Source organism: Gossypium raimondii, chromosome 6, assembly GCF_025698545.1.
Source record: "Gossypium raimondii isolate GPD5lz chromosome 6, ASM2569854v1, whole genome shotgun sequence".
In the NCBI taxonomy this organism is placed as follows: domain Eukaryota; kingdom Viridiplantae; phylum Streptophyta; class Magnoliopsida; order Malvales; family Malvaceae; genus Gossypium; species Gossypium raimondii.
The window spans coordinates 46,264,560-46,289,624 of NC_068570.1; positions in this window are offsets into that span (position 1 = coordinate 46,264,560).

The window sequence follows — 25,065 nt, forward strand, 5'->3', positions numbered from 1 at the left end:
CATCTATTAGAACTTCTACCGGGGCAACACCTTTTTCTCTAGTTTATGGAATGGAGGCAGTATTACTCATTGAAGTTAAGATCCCTTTTCTACGGGTGTTATCTAAACTCCAGTTGGACGAAGACGATTGGGTCCAATCTCGATATGACCAGTTGAACCTAATAGAAGAAAAGAGGTTAAGAGCTATTCACTATGGGCAAATGTACCAGAAACAAATGATGCGAGCCTATAATAAAAAGGTTCACCCCAGAGAATTTCGCGAGGGAGACTTGGTGCTAAAAAAAATTCTTCCTATGCAAAAAGACTTTAGAGGAAAATGGATGCCAAATTGGGAAGGTCCTTATGTTGTAAAGAAGGCCTTTTCCGGTGGAGCCTTGATCCTAAGTGAGATGGATGGTAAAAGTTTGCCAAGCCCCGTAAACGCAGATTCCGTCAAGAAATACTTCACTTGAAAGAAAAGGGGGGACCAAAGTGAAAACCCGCAAAGGGCGCTTTGCTTCCTAAAAAAAAGGATTTGGAGATGCCAAAGTGAAAACCCACAAAGGGCGCATTGAGACCAAAGGGGGCTTGAGTCGAAAACCTGAAAAGGGCGGCTCGAATATTGATCGGAATGGGGCATGAGGTGATTTAAGCTGCTCAAATTTTGATTGGGGCATATGATGATCTTGCTATACCTGAACCAACAAGAAAGAGTATGCAACATCTTGGAGCATTGACAGAGTACTGCAGACCTCCTAAACACATGTCAAACTCAGAATAGTCTTCAAAAGTTTGTACAGAGAAATTCAAGCTGAGATAACTGGGGCACCTAGTTCTTATTTTATTGAATATGTTATTCTTGAAAATACCTTATTTTGCTAATATACACATTCTCAATCAACTTCTTGGTTATTCTTCTTTCGCTATTGTCGACATTTTATCTCTTTCGAGCTATGCTCAGAACCAACTTTTATCCATAGTTATAATCTTTCAGCAAACATGTTGAATTGAAATAATGATTAATGGACTACTAAAACTTTTACAAAGGAAGTTTTTCATATTACTCTGAAAAAGTTTCTAAATAATACAGTAACCTAAAACAGGACTATTGTTTAGAACGAACCAGGATTAAAGGTCAGAAATCTAAGAAAAAGTCTAATTTTTAAACAATCCCATTTTGGATTTCGTTGACAGAAGCATCAATTGAACGAAATGTCAGCAATAATCTTGAGTTAGAGAGATGAGTTCTTTTTGGAGGAAAATTCTTCGTGCACAAGCATTTGATGTGGCATCTTGAGAATGGTATGAAAACCAAAGTTTTACACGTTTGGTATCCTTCAATTGTGATGGAAAGATGGAGAAAAGACTAGATCTCCTCATTTTTTGAGTTATATATTGAACATAACCCAGTGAATCGAACTTGGAGGTTTACAGCAGAGGCAATTTAATTAAGCGTTTCGTTGAAAGCACCAGCCAGGAAGAAGGGTGTTAAAGTACTGTTGTGACAAAAGCCTTAATAGATTTTGAGTAATACAGCAGCATCTTGCATTCATGCAAATACCATTCACTCATGTCTAGTTAGGAGCAGTGAATTCATTCTGATCATGTCATCCTAGTCATTAGGCATAATTAGGTTGAAGATAGCAGATCTTATCTCCCTAAGCAGTAGTGGAGCAGATCGAAGACAACAAATCTTATCTTTCCAAGATAGTGGGAAGCAGATTTAAGCCACCGAACCTTATCTCCCTGAGCAGCAGTGGAGTAGGTCGAGGATAGCAGATCTTATCTCCCTAAGCAGTAGTGGAGTAGATCGAAGACGGCAAATCTTATCTTTCCAAGATAGTGGGAAGCAGATTTAAGCCACCAAGCCTTGTTTCCCTGAGCAGCAGGAGAGTAGGTTGAAGATAGCAAATCTTATCTCCTTAAGCAGTAGTGGAGCAGATCGAAGACGGTAAATCTTATCTTTCCAAGATAGTGGGAAGCAGATTTAAGCTACCAAGCCTTGTCTCCCTGAGCAGCAGCGGAGTAGGTTGAAGATTACAAATCTTATCTCCCTAAGCCGTAGTGGAGCAGATCAAAGACACAAATCTTATCTTTCCAAGATAGTGGGAAGCAGATTTAAGCCACCAAGCCTTGTCTCCCTGAGTAGTAGCGGAGTAGGTTGAAGATTACAAATCCTATCTCCCTGAAGTTACAGTGGAGCAGACTAAGTATAGCAAATTCTATTCTTTGAAAATCTACAAGTTACAAATCCTATCTCCCCGACGTTGCGGTGGAGTGGATCGAAGCACCAATTCTGATACCTCTGAAGATGCAATAGGATGGAATGAGACTACTTGAAAAGAAGAGCACCAAGGTCTAAGCATGACCGGGCAAAATTGGTCCTCTTTAGTCTTTGCTCTATTCTCGTTACACGACAATGAGCAAAGAGGGGCAACTGTAATAGGCCCAATTTGCCCGGGACCCATTCAGAATAAGCGAAAAAATAAGAAAAATAATAAATCAAATTCAGTCCAAAAACAGTCCATTTACAATTAGCCCAATCCTAGTAGACCCAACTAGCCTAAAGTTTCAAGACTCACTAAGCCCAAACATTACAAACCCAACACCAGCCCAATACCTAGCCCAAATCACACTAGAAACCCTAGCAGCAAGGGTTCCTAGTGCTGTAGCAGTGATGCCCCCTCGTTCTCCCTCCACACGTGACGAGCCCTCGTATGCGCGCCTTCACCTCCGTACGTGCCACGTCCGTACCTCTGCATACTGTACCTGCAAGAGACGAGCAAATGGGCAGAAAAATAGATAGCAACGGCACACAAAAAGGGGCAGAGAGAAAAAAAGAAAATATGACAGAGCGGGGGACGATTTGGTGGGATTTTCATTTTTATTTTTACCTTTTTTATTTTTTCTATAAATAGACACTATAAAAGACCAAGAATGTTGTAACAGAAAAAGAACACACAAAAAAATCGAGAATACAAGAAAAAAAAGGTGATTTCTGAGTTCCCTTTTTTATTCATAAATCGCTTCTTTCTTTCCCCTTCGTTTTTTTATTTTGGCATCCATCGATCGTTTATTAAGGGAAACAGTAAAAGGAAAAGGGGAAACGTAATCGGTGGCCGGACCTTTGCTCTCTCCACAGTCATCTGAGTTGCAGCGAGGGGTGAGGGCTCTAGGGTGACGTTTCGTCGAGCGGCACAAAAATGGGGGGGTTTAGGTTTAGTTTTCTTTTTTAAAAGTGGAAGTGTTAGATTTAGGGTTTGTTTTGGTTTTAAACACGGGACTAAAATGTCGCCGTTTGATGCTAACATAATAGCTTCAAAACGGCATCGTTCGATGACCAGATCCAGGCGGTGACCCGATCCGGGATAGGATCCACGCATACTGGGCTAATTGGTCTATTTGTTTAATAGGTCCTTGTGTAATTACTGAAATTGCGATTCTGATTTCCTTTAATTTATTTGTAATTTGTATCGCACATTTGGTTTTGTTTTCGTTTAGACCCAAGATTATGCGGCGTCGCTCAAGGCTGAGACTCGCGCGGTGACCCGACCTGAGGGCAGGATCCGCGCTCCTGGGTTTTTCAGTCTATTTGCGCGACAAGTCCCCTTTTTTCTTATGTTGTTTCAATCTGATTTTGTTTATTTTTTTAATTTGTATCGCACATCTGGCTCTGATTTCATTTTGATCCATTTTTAAACGGTGCCGTTTGCATCGCTCGATTGTAATTATTTTAATGCTTGCGTTTAATTGCTAGTTTAATCCTTCAATGTTGAAACAGATTTCGATTTAATACAAATTTAGATTTCTTTTTAAATTCAACAATATCTTTAATTATTATTAATTCTACTTTCATATATTATAGAATTTAATATTATTTGTAATATTTAATTTTAATAGTGTTTAAATTTTATTATTATAGTTTAAAATGTAATAAACCATTATTTTTCGTTTGTATTTTATTTTTATATATACCAATAGTTTGAATCAATCGTTTTAGTTTCGTTTTTTACATTATTATTTTAATTTTATTTAAGCTTCGATTTAAAATTTGTTGATTATTATTTTCAGTTTCAAAAATGCCTTTTATGATTAATTTTGATTTGAAAGTTTTTAAATAAATAAATTCTTATATTCATTGTTTTTAACATTATTTTAATATTAGATAGATATTGTTCTCAAACTTATTATTAGTACAAATTTTATTTTTTTAAAAGATATAATAATAATACATTTTTAAATTGTTATCAAGATGTTTTAAAATTATCAATATTATTTAAAATACATATAATTTAAATTAGATTATTTTAGTATATATATGTATATAGAGTATATCATTAACTTCGGATTAGCCTTCTTACATAATTTTGTACATAAATGTTTTATTTCTTAAACCTTATTTATTTTATTCGTTTTATGGGTTGTTAAATTATTAATATGGATGTTTGTATGATATGATTGAGGTCAATATTTGTATTTTCCTATTATTTGTTTAATCGTTTCTAATTTAAGTTTAAATGGTTATTTATCTTTTACATTATATGTATCATTATTCAATCATGCTCCATTTGTAAGAGTCTAATTTTATTAAAGCATCATAATCATTTTATTTCATAGTCCTAAAAAGGGGCTTGGTATTCATAGGTTCTCGAGAGAATTGTGCCCTAACTTACTAGGCTTCAATTCTTCTCGATGAATTTAGATAATCAAGTGCCTATTTTATTAAAACCATGCAATTATTGAATAAAGTTCCTAAGATTTCCAAATGTTTGATCCTAACTTATTGGATACGACATTTCGGTTTCGAAATAAAGACAATGTTTGTTGTTTAAGAATTTCGAGAGATCAAACCCTAACTTACTGGGTTCAAATTTCTCGATTGACTTAAATAATCAAATCTCCTTTTTAAATCACATGATTTTCTAAAAAAGGAACAAATCATATTTCGGAGATTGAATTGTTACACCCTAGCTCACTGAGTGTGGCATTTTATCTTTGCAAAACGAGTACATCTTACTGCTCAACTTGGTTTATTCAAATTTGAAATTTAAAAGGATTGTACTTTTAAAATCTTTTCAAGGTTTCGACATTAATACATCAAACAATCAATTCGGTACCGATTTTGGGCGTCACGAGGGTGCTAACCCTTCCTCTTGAGTAACCGACTCCCGAATCTATTTTCTCAAATCTCGCAGACCTAAAATTTATTTTTAATGGTGAACCGATCACACCTTAATAAAAGATCGGTGGCGACTCCCATTTTATTTTCAAAGTCGATCCCCGTTTTTTTCAAACAAAAAAGTGGTTTCGACACCTATAAATAGAGACTTTTAGAAGCATGTAGATATTTTGATTGATTAATAAAATACGTTCTCTTTTGCTCTGCCATTTTCCTTTATTTTTACTCTCTGTTTATTTATTTTATAACAGTAAAATCTATTTTAAATATTTATTAATTTAATTTTAAATAAAATAAAAAATTAGATATTTAGATAAATACAACATTACTAATTAAAAATTTAAAGAATTTTACATCATTCACTTTTAGTAGTTATGAAGTTCACACTTATATATAAAAAAATTGTATATAATATAATAAATATGAATATATGAATAATTATTTGGTATATCGACGATGAAAATTTTAACTCCACAAGAGGGATTGAGATTTTACCGTATATCCTTAATTAATTGTATTGAAAATAAATACGACTTGTTGCAAAATTTCAACTCTACTTGTAGAGTTAAAATTTTCAGTATATCAAATAATTACCTTATATATAGATGATACAATGCCAAATATATAGTCTACTACTTAGAAGAATTATTGTAACTTGAGCTTCTCGTAATTATTTTATTAATAAGTGTTTCTCTAAATGAATCCAAGGCTTGAGGACAAAGCGTCAAATTTATTTAAAAAATATGTATATTGTGTTGCAAATGCGAATATTTGGAGACGTAAGTTTGTACGTTATTGATGCATGCAACATAAGGTGAATTTTCATGCAAGTCTTTAACGTATCGCATGGTGCATGACAGCGAAGAAGTCTTGGGCACCTCTCCTATTTCTAATTGCGTTTCTCTCCATGCCCATGCTTTTTAGTTTGTTTTAGGATTATTATTATCCTTTGCGTTTTCTTTTTTCTAAGGAGGATGGCATTAGAACTGGGTCCACAGGCCAAGCACATATTCAAAATATTTTATTAATTTTTAGTATAATCAAAGTATTATTTATGCTTATTTTACTGTCAATAATTTGTTTTTTTTGAAGTTTACGATTATTTCTTCTAATAGTGTGATGTTCAATGTTGAAATCAAAGATGATACTGCTGCAGGTTGAGGTTCATGGCTCTCGGCAGTGTCCTTGTGCAAGTGGCTAGCCATTGGGAGGTCACCACCTGTCCCAACAATTGAGAGTTCTAGAATATATTAGGAATGTAATTGTAAATTTTGTCAAACCTGGGGTCTTTAATTGTAATTTTCCAGTTTTCTGGATATTTTATAAGATGTAAAATATTATTGCCTATTCTTTTTTTAAAGAATTACCTCTACAAAATTTAAACTAAGAGGTCAAATCTCCATCTTTAAAATTAAATAAAAGGAAATGATCCAAAACTGAGACCAAATCCATTAACCCAAACATTTTCCTCTCTTAAAACCTATTAACCCATATTTTCATTAATTCTCAGAAGTCCAAAATTCAAATTTATAAATCACCCAAATATTTTAGTCTAAATCCGCAGTAATCGGAAGTTTTAAAGTTAATAAATTATTTCTCAAAAATCCATAAAATTTGAGCTTGTAGTCTCAAAAATCAACCATTAAGATTTAAAACAGATTTATAATAAAAGCTTTGATTTGTATGACGAGAAAATGCGATGTTTGAAATAAATAGTAAAGAGAGTAAATGAAAAAATAGAAAAAAAGGAGAATATATTTTATTGATTAATGGAAATATCTATAAAATTTCTCCAAAGTTTATAATTAGAGATAAAGTATAAATGGTATAAAACTTTACTTCAAATGGACATTAAAGTCTTAAAGTACATTAAACCTGTCTTGATTTTGATGAACATCCACTTAATAATAAAATATTTATAACATTCTCTCCTCTTGGATATCCTTTGGTAGATAATATATTTTGTTAAAGCCTTACTAAGATAAAAACCTTGTGGAAAAACAAATTCTTAATAAAGGAAAAAGAGTGAGTATATATATCTATAATAGGTGTAACATGTTGCTTCATTAAAAATCTTACCAGGAAAACCCAATGGGACAAAATCTTGGTTAAGGAATAAGAATACAACGCATATTTTCTCCCCTTCATGACAACATCACGTAATATCTCAAATTCTACATATTCAATCTTGAATGCTAGCTTCAAATGATCACTTAAAACGTATTTATTAAGCATATATATCATATTTCTTTTGAAAGTCATTAGTGAGGAAATTTTTTTAGGAAAAATTTTGAATTCTTCATGATTTCCAACGATAATCATAACAAAACTTTGATCATGACCATTCTTTACTAATACATATGTTCAAATCAATTCATATAAATATTTACACAACTATATTGAACAATTTCCGAGAATTTTGTATGCTTCTAGCATTCTAAATCCTTCAAGGATTTTAATATAAACTTCCACTATATAATGATTCATATAAAGATTGAAATAACAATCATAAGACGCATGTCAAATCTTTCATGAACTGCTAAATTAATAAGATATCTAAAGGTTATTGCATCCACCACAAATATTATCTTTTCATAATCAATTTCAGGACTTAGCAAAAATCTTCATATTTATTATTTCATTTTGCAAAACTATATCATTTGTACCCTCACTAGCTTTATACATTTAGATATTTGGACTACTAGTTCGAAAACCTCACAAATTTAATTCTACTTGCATTGTGTCATTTCATTTTGGCCAATCTATTCCATGTTTATATTTCTCAACAAATTTATTCAAGATCATCATTTTCTTTCATTATTTCAACAATACAATTGCATGCAAAATTGTTGTCAATAACTTTCTATTTTCATGGTTCCATATTTTCTCATATTGACATAAATTATTGAGATCTCTTTTTTTCATCTATTCTGGAGTTTTAATTATTAGTTATGTCTTGGGTCTCTTTTGGAGCATTCGCCTCCACTTTATGACCGTTTAGATTTAATATTTTATTTTACGAGAATTTTCATCTTTAGAACCAATCAATCTATCATGCTTTAGGCATGCATTACTTTCATTTATTCTAACAAGTTGTCCTACTGGGACTTTGATTGAAATAAAAACATTAGCTGATATGTGACACTTCACCATTCTTATTACATCTGGCAATTAATTTGCAATAAAGTGAATTCTCCTTTTTGAACTTTTGGTGCAAATTACTTTCTATGATGATTTAGATAATGATAATTCGTTTCAATTACTTTATTTCATTTAGTTGTTATTTCTCTCCCCTAATTTTGCAAAAATTGTGGAATCATAGTTTGTAATCATCAAATCCTATCATAATGGAATCGCCAATTTGATCCAAGAAATCTAATGATACAAAGAGATTCATAATTATTATATTCTTAACTTTCTTTGAATACCCATTTTGTGCATTGTGGTGTACCAACTTGAACATACACCGCAAATTCAAAAATTTTAAAATGGGTTGTATTGGGCTCCTGACCAAAAGTCAATTGTAATGGGGAGCATTTATCATAACTTTTTGGCATGATGTGTACAAGTATTGATTAATTCAAAATATTATATCCTTGTACATGCATACAAAAAGTTTTGTTCACAAAAGATATGGTTTAGCTATTAACTGGAGGCATTTACTTTATAATTTTTGTTAAATCATTTTATACATAAAGCAAAAAACTTTTGCGATAGTTACTCGTATCAAAAATTTAACATACAATGATCATTGAAAGCCTAAGAAACAAACACACCAACACTGGCAAGAATTGTCTCTATTGCATAATATATTTTTTTTTCTTAAACAAATAATTAAACAAACAATCTCACCAACTACACCTTGGAAGTTAATAACTCACATGTGATTAACTTGTAGATGCATTACCAAAATTATATCAAAATATCCACTTGTTGGTTAAATTGACCCATATTTCTTTTAGAAATGCAAGAGATTCAATCTCAACTTTTTCTAGTGAGGTTTTAATAAATCATCTTCATTGGGAACAAACAACACTTAAAAATCTTTAAAATAAAGAGTTTTCAAGTTCTTTAAAAATTCCATGTAAATTCTCATTTTGTCACATTATTATTGATTAGGATAGTCTAACTAATCACATTAACTAATTTGTATATTTGGACTAGTAAACTTTTAGTTTACTATGCACGTGATTTGACAATACTAATGTAGAACTTCGGTTTATCATGTCATGTGATTCAACGATACTAATATATCCATAGTACAAACTAGAGGAAAGACGTTAATTTTCCAATACTAAATTCTTACCCAATATATAGAAATCAATCGTCTCCTCAACCATATTCTTAATATGATATCTCTTACAATGAATATCTTTTTAAAACATAGTTTCTTTAAGATTGACTAGAACATATTGTATTAATTATGCTTTATTTTTTGAGATAACAATGTATTAGCTCTTCTAAAGTCTTGAATCAATTTTGTAGTATGAAAGATTAACATGTTCCATTACCAAATTGAACATAGGGTAACAATATATTAGCTCTTCCAGAACCTTAAATTAATTTTGTGCCATCCAAGATTGGTATGTTCATTACCAAACAAGAAAAATGCTTCTTATCCTTAAGGATAGTATGCACTTTTGTATTGTCTATAGGGAAAATGTTTCATTTCCTTTAAGAAATATTAATTGAATAATAAAATTTTCATGTGTACGGTAAGTACATAAGCTATAACACCCCTAACCCGACCGAGATGTTATGGCTGGTTCTGGCAATGTCACGTGGAAGTGCTTTTCAGAAAAGAAAAAATAGTTGTCGTCAAAAACCTCTTACCTATATCACCTCTTGACAGTATCTGATGTTAATTCCAGGACGTGTCGTTCATTTTCAAAACGTAATTCATAAAGTTATTCTCTTTCAAAATGTTATTAATTTTCAAAACGTCACTTATTGTGGAAGCATTTTAAAACAGTTGTGTATTTGAGAGAATTTTGTTAAAACGTTTGGTTTTTTTTGAAAACTTGATTATCCCTACTACTATCAATTATAAATCATAACAATAAAAATCCCAAAATAAAAATATAAATCCAAAGAGGCCATGATACAGTAAAATCCCCAACCTAAAATCAAAATCAAAATTAAGCACTTAAATGGAATGAAGTAGGTCATGTGCCCACCGCTGAGTCCTCTGCCGCACCGATCCTTCTATGATTGGGGATTACCTATATAGTAAATCAGAAGGGTGAGTTTACAAAAACTTAGTGTGTAATCCCATATACAAGCAGGCAGAAAGTGATCATAATCTGAGCCTAAGCCCTTTTTTCAGTATCAGATCCAATTTTAGTTAGGGCCTTAGCCCATTCAGTACAGGTGCAATCATGCATTAGGCCTTGGCCAATTGCAGTACCAATAATCAGTACAGTATCAGTTATATGACTCTTACCCAGCCAGCCTTTACACTCCATATCCATCCAACCCTACACTCCATGTGGGGATATAATCAACCCACCCATCCCTACATTCCAAGTAGCACCGAATGCGGCACTATACAGTATTATGCAGCTGAGCTACCAGAAAGTTAGGCTCAAAGCCTTTCAGTACACTTCCTCCGATCAATATAAACCCATCCCCATGCTATGCATCATACAATCATGTCACGTCAAATCATGGTATCATACATGCATTCAGTATAATTTTACAACATGCTCAATATACAGTCATAATTATATATATATCATACATGGATATAATAGTCATTCAGTTAATTAGGGTTCTAAGTAAGCTTACTGACCTTATTGTAGGTCCACAGTCGACTCGGGCGACCCATGCAACCTTAGCAAAAAAATAGTGAAAATGGGCCTACAAGCCCATTATATTTGCCCGTGTGGCCCACATAGCCCAAATTAGCCTTGGCCGTGTAGAACACATGGCTTGACCCAAAAATCCCACACGCCCATGTGGTTCACTCGTGTGGGCCTACACGCCCGTGTGGCCCACACGGTCCAATTCAGTCTGGCTTGTATATCTCACACGGCCAGCCTCGTCGATTAAACGCCCATGTTCGATCTCACGACCAACCACACAGACGACCACACGCCCGTGTGGCGTCGATAGCCTCACTTTTTGACTTTTCTCCATTTTTCATTTACAGTGTTACGATTACACATCTTGTTTCGATTCGAAGCTAAAGCCACCACGAGCACTCTAGAACCTATTATTGACCAACATTTCGCTTAATTAGTCACTTAAACGATCGAGTTAAACTTAACCCAAAAATAGAAAAGTCATCTTCCAAGCAGAAAAATGCTTACCTTACGACTATGGACGCTTCCCTCTATAACTCGACAGTAGCACAAGCCCTCACACTAGATTTTCAGCTGTCAGCATAGTTAAAAAAAGGTTTCCCAATTAATAACTTAAAAACTAAAATTTTATAGCACCATTATCACTTACCGAACGAGTGTGACTTTATGTTGCGCAATATGACGATTTGAAAACAAAATTGGAAAGGAAGATGAAGGAAAAAGGTGGATTCAGCAAGAGGGAGGATAAAATTCGGTAGCAAGAGAAAAATAGAGATGAAAAATAACTGGGTAACTCCCAAATCCCCTATTTTACTCCCAGTAAACCACATCCGTTATAGTTGGGTAACTCCCAAATCCCATATTTTCACTCCTCAAATCTCTCAACATGACTCCCAAAACACTCAGTACTTTACCATATTTCAAACTCCTTCACGGCACAAGAACAAAAAAAATCCCCCTTGCATGTACAAGGATTCGAAGTCAAGAGCCTTAGCACACTAACACCCTACTTAACCACTAGACCAGTAGATGTATTTTGACATACTTTACCAACATATATTTATAAGCCTATTGATTAGATATAGGGGTTTATTCATTTAAAAAAAAATTTCCCAAGCTAAGGCTTGAACTTGGAACCTCTCAAACACTTCCTAGAACACTTAACCACTGAAGCAAATATACAATTGTGTCACAATCATACGAAAAAATATATAAGAGATTTTGAGGCGTTACAACTCTACCCCCTTAAAGAAAATTTTGACCTCGAAATTTTACTTGATCAAAATAGATAGGGATACTGCTGACGCATCGTATCCACAAGCTCCCACGTGGCCACCTCGGTGCTATGATTACGGCAGAGAACTTTAACTAGTGGGATGGATTTTCTTCGTAGAACCTTTACATCTCACTCCAACATCTGTACTGACTCCTCCACAAAGGTCAGATCTGGCCCTACCTCAATCTCCTCAACAGGAACAATATGCGTGGGATCAGAGTAGTAGTGCCTCAAAATTGAGACGTGGAAAACGTCGTGAATTTGGTCCAACTCTGGAGGTAGCTCTAACAGATAAGCAACTAGTCCCACTTGCTTAAGCATACGGTAAAGCTCAATAAATATTGGGCTCAACTTGTCCTTACAACCAAATCTCAGTACCTTCTTCCACGATAAGACCTTGAGAAAAACAAAGACCCCCACTGAATACTCAATCTCTTGACGCTTCAGATCCGCATAGGACTTCTCTCTGTCTGATGCCGCCTTCAGTCGGTCTCGAATCAACCTAACTTTATCCTCGGTATCAAAAACTAGTTCAGGGCCCAGAACACGCCGCTCGTCCAACTCAGTCTAAATGAAGGTGTGCGACACCTACGACCATATAATGCCTCGTAGAGTGCCATCTGAATGCTAGACTGATAGCTGTTGTTATAAGCAAATTCATCTAGGGATAGGTAATCCTCCCAACTGCCTCGGAAGTCAATGAAATAGCTCCTCAACATATCCTTCAGTATCTAAATCACCCTCTCAGATTGACCATCTGTTTGAGGATAGACCTGTTGGAACGCCGGCACCCCTACGGCGCAGCAGAAAAATAAAACATTTGGTGATCCTAACCATGGATCCATGTGTGAGGAACAAATCAGGTTGAAATAGAAGTTTCAAAATTACCGAATCTTTATTCTGAGTAGACAGCAACGCCTCAACAACGAGTAATCTGATCTACTATCGAACCAAGTCGCAATCTATCGTGACTCCGGCCTCTACGTAATCCACCCAGTTGATAATGAACGGAAGGAATCCCCAAAACTATTGTTTGAAAAAACTTTTCTTTGACGGCTATTAGACCCCAAGCAAAGAAAAAATGGGATTTTTATATCTATTTTTAAGGCTTCTAGAAATCAAATAAATATAAAAATATTTTAAATCAAAAATTATAATTACATTAATTATAATAATGATTTCGGTAAACTATATATTTATTTGAATTTATATACTAACCAAATTCATGTTCTCATTATGCGTACAAAAACCTTGTACATAATGTGTTCGATATTTGATTACCCAATTAAATTAATTCTATAATTAATTTAATTCAAGCGACAACCAAGCACAATACTAACAATGTTATATTCCGTTCATTTCAACTATAGGGTGTGACCCTGTAGGTTATTGTAACGTTAGCAGTAATACTAGAACGATTCTAATGTTACAAACAATGAGTGGCACCTAGCAATGCATCATTGCTACCTAAGTCACAAGAAATAATGATTCGACATAACATTTTTATGATTAACCTTTCATGCAATAGTCCTTAAGCCCTTTTATCTCTGGATTGGACACAAGTCATGGAATAGTCACACTTGCATAGTCCATTCCATGTTCCTTGATCTCTTAAGTAGACTATGATATACAAATAAGTATGACATGTCATATCAGCTTATTTGAGCATGGCCATGCATTTCTAGTCTCACTCAATCAAGTGGCCTAAGATATTACTCCCATTATGTAGGAGGGACTTATCCTATATCGATCAACCATATCCCTCTACATAGATCGTGGTATATCCAACATCAGCCTTTATAGAACAACCAGTTACGGTGTACGTTTGACTGTATCAAAATATACAACTCACGATGTTCGGACTATGATGATCTCAAGTCTGAGGATCATATACATATTAATCACTATGAGTAATGTTGTGACAACTACATAATAATCCAAGAAACATACTCATAACTGGTCAGTCCAATATGTTGTTCTCTAACACACATATTCATGCATCGATTATGACATTCCATATCAATGACAACTCTTTATCATCAATCAACTACATGTTAGTCTTAATGCATTATTGTTGTCCTATCTAACAATAATACATGACTAAGGACCTTTTAAGAATAATCATATTATTCTCAGGACATTATTATAAAACAGTTTATATATACACACAGAAAAGAAACTGAAATAATAATGGTAACGCCTTCTATTAATAAACATGATAAATCAAGTATGTTATTACAACCATCTCATGATTGATCTTTGGGCATATTCTAACAATCTCCCACTAGCACTAAGACCAATCACTTATATATCTAATTCCAAGCGACTTAGTGTGACGATCATGCTTCTACTGTGTCAGAGGCTTGGTTAGGGGATCAACAATGTTATCATCTGTAGGTACTCTGCATATCTCTACATCCCCTCGATCGATAATCTTTCGAATAAGATGATAGCGCCTAAGTATATGTTTGGATCGCTGGTAAGATCTAGGTTCTTTAGCTTGTGCAATGGCTCCATTGTTATCATATCGAAGTTTTATAGCATCTGATATGCTAGGCAGAACCCCTAGTTCAGTAATGAACTTCTTGATCCAAATCGCTTCCTTTGTTGCTTCACTAGCTGCAATATACTCGGCCTCTGTTGTAGAATCGGCTACTGTACTTTGCTTTGAACTCTTCCAGCTCACAGCACCACCATTAAGGCAAAACACAAAACCTAATTGTGATAGAGAATCGTCCTTGTCGGTTTGGAAGCTGGCATCAGTGTAACCTTTTACACTTAACTCTTCCTCACCTCCATATATTAGGAACGTATCCTTAGTTCTTCTTAAGTACTTAAGGATATTCTTGACTGTGGTCCAGTGACCTTCATCGGGATCTACTTAGTACCTGCTCGTCATACTTAAGGCATATGAGACATCTGGACGGGTACATAACATGGCATAAATGATAGATCCAATAGCGGGAGCATATGGAATTTTACTCATGCGTTCTCTTTCTTGTGGAGTTGAAGGACACATTTCCTTCGAGAGTGAAATACCATGTCTCATAGGTAGGAATCCTCTCTTAGATTCTTCCTTACTGAACCTTTTCAGTACTTTATCTATGTATGTACTTTGGCTTAGACCTAGTATTCATCTTGATCTATCTCTATAGATCTTCACTCCTAAGATGTAAGTGGCTTCGCCCAAGTCCTTCATAGAAAAACAACTTCCTAACCAAGTCTTAATAGACTGCAAGGTAGGTATGTGATTTCCTATGATAAGTATGTCATCCACATATGGTACCAATAATATTATAGTGCTCCCACTAACTTTCTTGTAAACACATGGCTCATCTTCATTTTTGAAAAAACCAAACTCTTTGATTGCATAGTTAAAAAGAAGATTCCAACTTCGAGAAGCTTGCTTTAATCCATAAATGGATCTTTGTAGCTTACATACCTTTCTAGCATCCTTTGGATTGATAAAACCTTCAGGTTGTGTCACGTACACATCCTCTTCAAGTTTCCCGTTAAGGAAAGCTGTTTTGACGTCCATCTGCCAGATTTCATAGTCATGAAATGTAGCTATAGCGAGCAAGATCCTGATGGATTTAAAAATAGCTACAGGAGAAAATGTTTCATCATAATCAACACCATGAACTTGGCGAAAACCTTTAGCGACTAATCGCCCCTTGTATGTTTGTACATTACTATCCATGTTAGTTTTTTTTAAAACCCACTTGCACCCTATGGGTTTAACCCCTTCGGGTGGGTCAACCAAAGTCCATACTTGGTTTTCATACATGGAATCCATCCCAGATCTCATAGCCTCAAGCCATTTCTCAGAGTCTGGGCTCGTCACCGATTCTTGATAAGTCCTAGGCTCATCTTGATCTATAAGTAGAACATCACCATGCGTTGTAATGAGAAATTCATATCTCTCAAGTGCTTGGCATTCTCTTAAAGATCTACGCGGTAGTTGTGTTTCTACAGCAGTTACTTGTTCCTCAATTCCTTGTGGAACTTGCTGTTGTTCTATCTCTGGTTCAGTGGTATTTTGTGATTCTCTAATTTCTTCAAGTTCAATCTTTTTCCCACTTCCTTTTCTAGAAACAAATTCTTTCTCTAGGAAGACACTAGTCCAAGCAACAAGTATTTTGTTCTCAGTGGGATTAAAGAAATAATATCCTTTGGTTTCTTTCGGATACCCCACAAAAACACACGTTTCAGATTTGGGTTAAAGCTTAGTAGACGTCTGACGTTTAACATAAGCTTCAAAACCCTAAATTTTCATAAAAGACATACTGGGACATTTCCTAGTCCACATCTCATATGGCGTCTTTTGAACTGATTTAGATGGAACACGATTTAGTGTGAAAGCAGCTATCTCAAGTGCATGTCCCCAAAAAAAAGTTGGCAGATCAGCATGACTCATCATGGATCGAACCATGTCTAACAAAGTTCGATTTCTTCTCTTAGAAACTCCATTCCATTGAGGAGCACCAGAAGGAGTAAGTTGTAAGACAATCCCACATTGCTTCAAAAGATCATCAAAATCTAAGCTCAAATACTCCCCACTTCGATCAGATCGAAGTGTCTTAATAGTTTTGCCTAGTTGATTTTGTACTTCATTTTTGAATTCCTTGAACTTTTCAAGGGACTCAGACTTATGGCGCATGAGATAGACATACCCATATCTACTAAAATCATCAATGAAAGTAATGAAGTAGTGAAATCCTCCTCTAGCCTGTGTATTTATTGGCCCACATACATCAAAATGTATTACGCCCAAATCACTAACTCGTTCACTTTTACCAGTAAAAGGAGATTTAGTCGTTTTTCTCAATAAGCAAGATTCACATACTTCAAATTGTTCAAAAACAAATGAATTCAAGAGACCATCTTTATGGAGCTTGGATATGCGTTCCTCACTTATGTGGCCGAAACAACAATGCCATAGATAAGTTTGATTTGAGTCATTTATTTTCGATCTTTTAGTATTTATGTTGTAAATGGGATTCATTTGATCTAAAATATAGAGGCCATTAATCAATTGTGTCGAACCATAGAAAACATTATTGAGATAAAAGGAACAACAATTATTCTTAATAATTATCTCAAAACCAATTTTGTTTAAATAAGAAATTGAAATAATGTTTTTAGTCAAACTGGGAACATAATAACAATCCTCTAAACATAAACCAAGTCCACTAGGCAAAGATAAATTATATGTTCCCACAACTAATGCAACAACTTTTGCTCCATTTCCAACTCGTAGGTCCACATCTCCTCTAGCCAAAGTCCAACTCCTTTGTAGTCCCTGTACAGAAGTACAAATGTGAGAACCACAACCAGTATCTAATACCCATGAAGTAGTAGTTGATAAATTAATATCAATAACATAAATACCTGAAGCAGGCGTTCCTCTTATTTTGGCCTTCTTGACTTCCTCAAGATAGATAGGGCAGTTTCGCTTCCAATGTCCAGTCACACCACAATGAAAACAGTTTCCTTCGTTAGCCACCCCTTTAGGTTTCAATACAGCCTTTACTTTTCCAGGCTTCGACCTACCTTTACCCTTGGGCTTTGTCTGAACTTTGACCTTTCCCTTGCCCTTGTTATTACGGACCATCAGTATAGGCTTGGGTCCAACCTTTTTCATGTTGCCTTCAGCAGTTTGTGACATACTGAGTAACTGTGGCAGAGTCTTATCAATTTCATTCATATTGAAATTGAGAACAAACTGGTTGTAGCTATCTGGCAATGATTGTAGAATAACATCAGTGGCCAACTCTTGGCTCAATAGAAACCCAAGCTTAGACAGGCTTTCAATATAGCCAATCATCTTAAGGACATGAGGTCCTACTGGGCTTCCTTCAGCCAGCTTACATTGGAATAGGGCCTTAGAGATATCGAACCTCTCTTTCCGTACTTGCCCCTGATAAAGTTCTTTTAGGTCCTCAATCAATTCATAAGCAACCATGTCCTCATGTTGCTTCTGAAGCTCAGGATTCATAGTGGCAAGCATAAGACATCCAACGTCAACCATGTCATCAAGATGCTTCTTGTAAGCATCTCTATCAGCCCTCGAGGAATTAGTGGGTGGTTTGTTAGGAATTGGTTGTTCAATGACATATAATTTTCATTCTTGTTTGAGGACAACCCTCAAGTTACGGAACCAGTCAAGAAAATTCAAACCATTCAATTTGTCCTTCTCAAGGATCGATCACAATGAGAGTGTATTAGTGTTTGCAGCCATAATGTATCTACAACAATAAAATATGCGTATGTAAATTTATCAAATTTATATCAATCATTAAAAGACTTTATTAAATGATGTTCCCACTATTTTATTACAAATTTAATAACCCTCATGTATTAGTTTCAGAAAGACTTTCTTGAAAAGTATTACAAGTGGGTTAAGGATCCATATTTCACCTCCTCTTAAGTTAGCTTTGGCTTTACTCTCAAGATTATGGTTATCTAGATAAGCAACACTTGCTAATTACATCATATGTAATTCCTAAAGTTTGGTGAACAACTCTTGTTCTATTCATCTTATGATTTATCCAAATTACTTGCCTCTAGGTTTCTAATCCTATTAGAATAACCTAGTTAAGTCATTAACCAATTTTAACCAGCAAATATCACTTGTTTATTCTTCGCGTTTAACCAAGATAAATACTAGTACTTTGCTTTAGCGTAACCTACAAGATTGATCGAGGCCTTAACGAGGCAAAATTGGAAGGCTATATTGACTTAATATTTTAATAGAGGGATTTTGTTAAGGTTGTTCCATCTCACCAATTATGGTTTACCTTAGTCCATTTAGCTATTTAATTGATCTCATCAATTAATGTGGTTCATTATTATCAAATTTTAACATATTTAAAATTTGGCATGCTTTAGACATCCATAGCATCTCATACATGAATAAATAAAGCAATAAATAAATGCAATAGTTATAGCCCATAAACTAATGTGGTGCAACCTAAGCCAATGGGAGAACCAAAAGGAAACCTAAAGGTGTAATCCGTTTCACAAGCTATCGGTCCACACTAGTTGGCCCATCTTCCTTCTCGTCTAGCCTGTAGCAACTCTTGCAAATTATAATATGAAGAAACTCGTTTTACATACGAGGGAGTAAGATGAGAAGAGAAATACAAGAGAATAATAGTAAGGCACGACACGCAGACCGTATTTATAAAATTACGATCTTTTATCAAATGGGTCAGCGGGCTATAACTATGTCTTTCAAACACCGTGCATGTAAAAAAATAGCATACATAATACAACGTCTTGTTAAGGTAAATTATAACATATCCTTTCAACTTTTATGGCCACCAAATTTAATTTATTATAAAACATACTTTAAGAAGACGGGGTCTGAGGCGGTCAGAAGGGTGCGGGGCGGAGCCCTCGCATACGAACCGCATACCCCATTCAAATGAAACCTCACGATTTGATAGCTTTTATCAACAGAATCGTGTTTTTGGGATTTTAATCCTTGAGATTTCATGCTAGAACAACCCTTGTTCCGCTAACAAGTTAAACTCTTACTGGAAACTGTAAGCACCACCGTCGCACCATTATAGATCTCTTAACACTTAATAGTAATAACATAAAACCGAATAGGCCATAACACCATGATTAACATTTAATCCATTTCCAAAAGGAACATTTATCAGGTTACTGTTAAAAGATTTAAACAGTCGAAAACGTAATAAAAATTGAAGCATGCATCTTATACAATTACATCACCCAAGTATTTAAACCCGTGTACATATCACACAAGTGGCTCTGATACCACTGTTGGAATGCCGGCACCCCTACGACGCAGTGGAAAAATAAAACATTTTGTGATCCTAACCATGGATCCATGTGTGAGTAACGAATCGGGGTGAAATAAAAGTTTCAAAATTACCGAATTTTTTTTCTGAGTAGACAGCAACGCCTTAGCAACGAGTAATCTGATCTACTATCGAACCAAGCCGCAACCTATCATGGCTCCGGCCTCTACGTAATCCACCCAGTTGACAATGAACGGAAGGAATCCCCAAAACTATTTTTTGAAAAAACTTTTCTTTGACGGCTACTAGACCCCAAGTAAAGAAAAAATGGGATTTTTATATCTATTTTTAAGGCTTCTAGAAATTAAATAAATATAACAATGTTTTAAATCAAAAATTATAATTATATTAATTATAATAATGATTTTAGTAAACTATATATTTATTTGAATTTATATACTAACCAAATTCATGTTCTCATTATGCGTACAACAACCTTGTACATAATGTGTTCGATATTTGATTACCCAATTAAATTAATTCTATAATTAATTTAATTCAAGCGACAACCAAACACGATACCAACAATGTTTTATTCCGTTCATTTCAACTATAGGGTGTGACCCTGTAAGTTCTTGTAACGTTAGCAGTAATACTAGAACGATTCCAATGTTACAAACAATGAGTGGCACCTAGCAATGCATCATTGCTACCTAAGTCACAAGAAATCATGATTCGACATAACCTTTTTATGATTAACCTTTCATGAAATAATCCTTATGTCCTTTATCTCTGGATTGGACACAAGTCATGGAATAGTCACACTTGCATAGTCATTCCATGTTCCTTGATCTCTTAAGTAGACTATGATATACAAATAAGTATGACATGTCATATCAGCTTATTTGAGCATGGCCATGCATTTCTAGTCTTACTCAATCAAGTGGCCTAAGATATTACTCCCATTATGTAGGAGGGACTTATCCTATATCGATCAACCATATCCCTCTACATAGATCGTGGTATATCCAACATCAGCCTTTATAGAACAACCAGTTACGGTGTACGTTTGACTGTATCAAAATATACAACTCACGATGTTCGGACTATGATGATCTCAAGTCTGAGGATCATAAACATATTAATCACTATGAGTAATGTTGTGACAATTAGATAATAATCCAAGAAACATACTCATAACGGGTCAGTTCAATATGTTGCTCTCTAACGTACATATTCATGCATCGATTTTGACATTGCATATCAATGACAACTTTTTATCATCAATCAACTACATGTTAGTCTTAATGCATTATTGTTGTCCTATCCAACAATAATACTTGACTAAGGACCTTTTAAGAATAATCATATTATTCTCAGGACATTATTATAAAACAGTTTATTTATACACACAGGAAAGAAACTGAAATAATAATGTTAATGCCTTATATTAATAAACATGATAAATCAAGTATGTTATTACAACCATCTCATGATTGATCTTTTCGCATACTCTATCAGGAATGCAGTACTGACTTTGAACCTTGTATCCAGAGCTTTATGTAGCTTCTTCTAGAATCGAGACGTGAAGCGAGGATCCCTATCAGATATGATTGAAACCGGTACCCCATGTAGTCTCACTATCTCTAACACATACAATTTAGCCAGCTTCTGTAGAGAGTATTCAGTACGAACCGGAATTAAATGGGCGGACTTGGTCAATCGATCCACGATGACCCATATAGAATCTTTCTTAGTGGGTGTGAGGGGTAACCCATTAACGAATCCATAGTTACACGCTCCCACTTCCAAAGTGGAATCTTAACTGGCTGCAACAACCCCGAAGGTAACTAATGATCAGTCTTAATCTGTTGGCATGTCAAACATTTACCAACAAAATCTATAACTTCACGCTTAAGACCTGGCCACCAATATAATTCTCAAAGGTCTCAGTACATCTTATTTCTGCCAAGATGCATAGCATAGGGGCTACTGTGCGCCTCTCTCAATATTGATTGCCTTAATTCACTGTCTTTCGGTACACAGATTCTTCCATGGAAACAGAGTACCCCTTCGCTATTCAGTCTAAAATCCACAGTATTCCCATTCTCAATTTGTCAGAAGCGAAGACCCAAAGACTCGTCCTCTAACTGTTTACCCTTAAGCTGCTCTATCCACGTCGGTTTAACTTGAAGTTTAGCCAACAAACTACCATCATCAAATAGACTGAGGAGAGCAAACATCTCTCTCAAATTAGTCATAGCCCTACAACTTAGTGCGTCGGCCACCACATTAGACTTACTAGGGAGGTATTCAATCGTACAGTTGTAATCCTTAAGCAGCTCAATCCATCTAAGCTGCCTAAGATTTAGCTCCTCCTGAATGAGGAGATACTTGAAGCTCTTGTGGTCCGTGTAGATGATACTCTTTTCACCATATAGATAATACCTTCAGATTTTTAATACGAACACCACTACGGCCAACTCTAGGTCATGCGTTGGATAATTCGCCTCATGAGTCTTAAGCTGACGAGACGCATACACTACCATTTTACCCTTTTGCATCAACACATATCCCAAACTGACTTGTGATGTATCGCTGTCGATAGTAAACTCTTTTCCAGACTCTGGCTGTATAAAAACAGGGGCCTCAGTCAGTACAATTTTAAGCTTCTCAAAGCTCTCTTGCTACGTATTAGTCCAGTTAAACGGCACACCCTTACATAGCAGCTTAGTGAAGGGTACTACAATTAGTGAAAAACCCTCTACAAATTGTCGATAATACCCTGTCAGTCCTAGAAAATTACGAATCTCAGATACAGTCTTAGGCTGTTTCCAATCCAATACCGCCTTAATCTTTTGAGGATCAACCCTAATCCCCTCAGCAGAAACCACATGTCCTAGAAATGTTACTTTCTGTAACCAGAACTCACATTTACTGAACTTGGCGTATAGTTGTTTCTTTCGTAAGATCTGTAGAACCATTTTTAGGTGTTTATCGTGCTCTTCCTTAGTCTTCGAGTACACCAATATGTCGTCAATAAATACCACCATGAACCGATCCAGATAGGGATGGAACACTCGGTTCATCAGATCCATGAAAGCTGCTAGTGGCATTCATCAGTCCAAATGGCATCACTAGGAACTCGTAATGACCATATCGAGTCCTAAATGTTGTCTTGTATACATCAATCTCCTTAACCCTCAACTGATGATATCCTAATCAGAGCTCAATCTTGGAGAAAATGAAAGCCCCTCGGAACTGGTCAAACAGACCATCTATCCTCAGTAGGGGGTATATATTCTTAATGGCTAACTTATTCAGTTACCGGTAGTCAATACACATACGCATGGATCCATCCTTCTTTTTTACGAATAGAACAGGTGCTCCTTACGGAGACACACTAGGGTAGATGAACCCATGATCCAATAACTCTTGGATCTAAGCTCTAAGCTCCACAAGCTCTTTCAGTGTCATTTTATAGGGAGCGATGGACACCGAAGCTGTACCAGGAAGAAGCTCAATCCTGAACTCTACTTAACGATTCTGAGGTAACCCATGTAGCTCTTCAGGAAAAATTTCAAGAAATTCCTTAACCGTCTTGATATCCTTAACTGAAAAACCCCAAGAATCTGAAGCACTGATGTAGGCCAGATATGCCTCACATCCCTTACGAACCAACTTTTCCGCCCTTAATGCAGAAATCACATTTGATAAGTAATTCTGACATTCCCCAATTACGACTACCTCGCTATCCTCCTCAGTTCTCAGTACAACTCTTTTTATGGTACAATCTAAGCTCACTCGGTGTTTAACCAACCAGTCCATTCCCAGTATCAGATCAAACTCTCCAAAAGCCAGTTCCATCAGATCAGCCAGAAAAATAGCCCATTGAACCTCTAAAGAAACATATCTAAACAACTTATTTACCTCACTCGCAGTGCTCTCAAACAAGATACCCAAATTTTTAGACACAGTACTAGCTATATAGGAGTGAGTGGATCCTATATCTATCAGTGCAGTATAAGGTACATTATAAATAAAGAACATACCCGTGATAACGTCCAAAGCATCTCTATCTTCTCGGCTATGTGCAGCATAAACTAGAGCTGGCTGCCTCACCTCAGTATGACCAACACCTCTGCTCGATGCTCTCTGACCATGGCCCAACCCATTACCACCTCTGGTCTGACCATGGCCTCTCGGTGGCTACTGAAATGTTCTCAATGGTGGTGTAGTACCTGTACCCGAAGCTTGCATCAGATCAGACCTCTGCGGACACTCCCTAATATGGTGCTCTAATGAACCGCACCTCAAACAAGCCCTAGTTCTTTTCCAACACTAGCCCTGATGTCGTCTACCACAATCAGTACACAGTGGCTATCCAATAGCAGCAATAAGAGCCCCAACTCTGACCAGCCCATCAACTCTAGCCTTTTTCTTTGGCCTCTGAACAAAACTCGAGGGCTCCAGATCCCTCTTATTCTTACCTCTCTCCCTGTCACAGTTCTAGCGCTCAGTACGCTTCACTTCCTCGGTGATCTTCACTTTATCAACTAGTGTAGCAAAATCTTGCTCCCTTTGTGGACCTATCAGAACCTTCAAATTATCCCTGAGGCCATCCTCGAAGTGAACGCATCGCTCATACTTAGTCGCCACCATACCACGCGCATAGCGGCTCAGTCGTAAAAACTTGGCCTCATACTCTCTCCTACGGGCATCCACATAGTTGGCCCCCACATATTTCCACTGGAAAGCGATCTTAAAGAACTCTCGGGTTAGTCGATCAGGCTGAGTGCCCTCCTTAATAGTGAGCCACCACTGATAAGCCTCATCACGCAACAGCGATACAACACCCTTCAACTTCTGCTCAGGGATGTAGTCTAGGTCGTCCATAATCCTCTCTATGGCCTCAATCCAGTATTCTGTCACATTAGGGTTAACTCCAGCAATAACCTTAAAAAGCTCAGCTCCGTTAGACCAGAGTCGTTCTGTAAATGACCTGCAGCCTCCAGCTCCAGTATTGGGTCCATCGACCCTCTCTAGAATCATTAA